Here is a 4,149-nt window from a genome sequence, read left to right on the forward strand (position 1 = left end):
CTTTCTCTCCTAGCCATTCCAAGCCAGAGTGGAGAAACGTGATTTTGGTGCCCTCTTGGCCTTGCACCTTGGGCGGGGGCCAACCTAACCAACCCCTATGTATGTCCCTGTTGGTGTCTGAGCAAGTGAGATGTTTGTAGACCAAATCCTTCACACATCCAGCAAGCTTGGCAAGTAGAGGCCAGCGCAGCTCCTTGCCACCATCACTCGCTCTCAAACCCAAGGAATAGCCACCGTCCCTCACCTGCCTACTCACTCAATATAGAGCCCTCTGCCCAGCAGGGAGGACAGGCAGATAAGTGAAGGCAGCTGCTCCAGGTAGTCATTCTCCAGCCCTAGTTGGCCTTCCCAAAGTGTGGCAGCCTAGGTGTGCCAGCCCTGGAGGTATTTTTCAAGTGACTGGCTGGTTGCCGTGTGTGTGTTTTAAAATGGTGCTAAATATATCTGGATTCAATTCAAATTTACTCAGGCATAAGGTCAGTTGATGGGCTTACCCCAGTAAGTATTTAGGCTACAAAATAGGTTGTCAGTCCCATTGAACTCTGTCAGTCTTGCATCTGAGTGGTGCAGCAATGAAACTGCTAGATCCTTTGCAAAAGTAAGCATGGTCAGGTATGGTTTCAAACAGGATGGAGGATCACATGTTGAGATTCCTGCATTGCAGGGGGTTGGACTAGTTGACCCTTGGAGGTCCCTTCCAATTCTAAAACTCTTATGAATACACATATCGGGCTGTGAATAATCTGTCAGAACCTGGTAGGCTTTCCACCCACCCACCCCAGCATTGGAGGGCTAGGGTTGCAGTCTGCATTTGCTAAGGCACATCTTTGACCCACCAAGCCGAGCTGCAGCCTCCAACTGCATTCTGCAGCCTGAGGAGTGCTTGACAGCCTTTCTTGTTTCCCCAGCCTACTCTCGACTTGCTTCCAGCACACTTTGGCTCTCCAGTTCTTGCTCAGAGCAGGTCAAGATAATGCTATTTATAGGGCCCACTGGTTGATGGAAATGCAAAACAAGTGAGCTTTTTGGCTTTTGACAGCAATATCCTGAACATGACATTCCCATATGTCAGCTGGAGAAATGCAGGTTAAAAGGTGGTGGAATAGATTAGGTGTACAAATGGCTGAAAAGGAGCACTCAAGGAGTACCAGTTAATGGATTGCTCTCCGGGTAGGAGGAGATAAGGAGTGAAATTCCACAGAGGTTTGTCATGGGTCCGGTAGTGTTCGGTATTCCACCCCCTCCCGTTTAATGGCTGGGGTGAAGAAGTGGGGAGAGTGCACATACCACGTCTGCAAGACTGGTTCCAAAGCATGATGGAATTGTTAAAGGGCATGAAAGAATTGTTATGCTGCATTACATGACCCCATGTGCGTTGCCTGCTATGCTTTTCCCCAGATCCTGCACTGTTTCAGAGGTAAAAATAGGATCATACTTTGAACACTCCTGCTCTGATTCTTACCTATTCAAGAGGGTTGGCGGCTCGTTTCCATTGTTGGATGCACTATTTTCATTTAGAATAGTTTTGTCCTCAAAAAAAGAAAAGGGTTCTTAGGTTAAAGTTATACTGGGAGAAAAAGAACAAAACATTAATTGTCTCCTGTAAACAGCAATTCAGAACATCACCAGTTGTAGTGTGTGATGCTATGCACTTCATGGTAGTGGTTGCAAGATACCATGTGTATACAATTGGGGCTCACCAGGACTTCCTTTTTTGCCACACAGATCCAGGTTTTCCAGGTCCAAATTGGAGTAGGTTTTTGTTTGTCCTGGTGTTTTCGCTGGGAAAACCCATTTGTTACCACTGAATCAGAGCAAGTGGCAACCAGGTTTTCTGTGGATTGCTGTTTGCTCCAATTCAGCAATAAAACCTGGGTTTCCCTGGGGAAAGCACCGGGGCACGGGGCAGGGACACTGTGTCCACTTGGACACAGACCTGGAGAGCCTAGATCTGTGCACAGAAAGTGCAGAGCAAAGGCAAGTATGGATGAGTCCTTATGCTATGCATATAGAGACAAAATGCATCCTCCAGTAGCTTTTGGCCATGCAGAGATTTCAAGGAGGAGGCTCAAAGCTCAGTCTAACACCATTTTTACAAGACAACTCCATAACCATTCCAAAAGGCAGAGGTGGGTAGCAGATACCTGAGACTGCTGCCAGTATTCAGGGATTCCTGAAACACATGCCTTCCAGATCCCAGGATCTGTTATTCTTACTTAAACTTACTTGTTTATTCATTCGTTTTATTTTCTTTCCAATTCAGGTGGGCCCTAGGTGGATCACAGAAATATCCCTAAAAATACAATAAACTCTGTCCTCATTTTAATTTTGAAACAGGACATTTTCATTCCAATGAAGGTAGGAGGACTGTGATCTTGTCTTGCAGACATGGCTTCACTTAAGATTTTCTTTCAGTGTGGTTCTGGGAGAGTTCCTCTTAGTTTGTAAGAGGTTCTTTTGTTTCTGCCTGGCCTCATTGCAGCCTTCAATAGCAGGTCCAGCACTGCAGGATCCCCAAGGAAACAGGCAAATTCCATGTAATAGACCCAGTGTTAGTGCTTGGGAGAACTTGTAGCAATCTCAGTCTGAATGTTTCTGGACTACAATGCCCATCAACTCTGTCCATTGGCCATGTTGGCTGGAGCTACTGGGAGTTGGAGACCAACAACATCTGAAGGACCAAAGGTTCCCTGTCCCTGCCCTATATCCTCCGAAGGTGCTGCTGGAGGGGCTCCATCCTGACCACTGCTGTATAAAACATGGTTCCCTTGCCCTCTTTAACTTATTTCAATGTTATATTTAATACATGCCTCTTCATCTATAATTCATCTTTTTCTGACTCCAGCTTCAATCTGCGTCCCATTGACTCTTGCACACCTTTCTCATTTTCCTCTTAAGGGTCAGTTGAGAATTCTCTCTATATATAAAAAACGGATTTGGGTTTGTATGTTTGTTTCTTTAAAAACCACATGAAACAGAATGAGACACTATCGTTTGCTCTGAATTTTTAAATACCTGTTTATTCTCTGGAGGAGTCGGGTGCATTATTCATTTATCAACAGAAAACATGATCAATTAGTTGCCTTCCGCAAGGTGGTATCAGAATAAAATGGCGCAAGAGCCCAAGCATTGCAATTTTCCCCAAAAGGGAAAATCAGGGTTCTAAAACCTAATGAGGAGCTTCCATTGAAAGGCTATTTAAGAATAGGAAGTTGTCTTTATTCATTTCTGTGTGTCTCTATTCGTTTCTGTTATAAACTACACAAAAACACAGCAAAACAGCCCTATCGTCCAATTCCAACATTCTCCTGCACCTCTTGATTTGAGCAATTTGATCAGTCAGCCTACTTTGTATTATGGGTCTTGGGCAACGTAGCAAATCCAGGACAAAAGGGCAAAAGGAAAGTTTTTGCTTATTTTTGCCATCTGTGGCTTTTGCATTAATTACATTTTACTGTATCACTATGTAAATAATTGCATAACTAAATTGCCCTCCCCTTTGGCCCATTTAAAATAATATATACACACATATGAAGCAATAAGATTAATATATGAAGCAATAAGATTAATTTGGAATGCCAGTGTAAGTAAGAACTCGTGGTGGTAAAAACAAGCTCAATGAATATGCTAGGAGTAAATAAGTTTAAATTCATTTACCATACATTATTCATCAAGATCTGGTGTGTGTAGCAAATGGAAAGTTCAGTTTAGACTAAGGAGATGAGACGCGTTGGAAATTTCACACACACAAACCCCAAATATCCACAAAGAACACTGCATCAGGCATAGGCAAACTCCGGCCCTCCAGATGTTTGGGACTACAATTCCCATCATCCCTGACCACTGGTCCTGTTAGCTCGGGATGATGGAAATTGTAGTCCCAAACATCGAGGGCCAGAGTTTGCTTATGCCTGCACTAGGTGGTCTTGGGCCAGACATTCTTAGCCAAACCTACCTCCCAGGACTGATGAGAAGAGAAACTGCTATGTAAGCTACCATGAGGCTGGATCCCAGTGTGACAAAGACGAGCGATACAAAAGACTCTTCCAAGCAGCTGGGAATTCTGTGGGATCTGGGGTTCTGCTAATACGTATGGCGCCTACGTGCAGACTCTTGTATGCGTGTGAAATTCAGTTTGCCCCTTCCAAT

This window comes from Podarcis filfolensis, assembly GCF_964270895.1.
Source record: "Podarcis filfolensis genome assembly, chromosome: 4".
Taxonomy (NCBI): Eukaryota; Metazoa; Chordata; class Lepidosauria; order Squamata; family Lacertidae; genus Podarcis; species Podarcis filfolensis.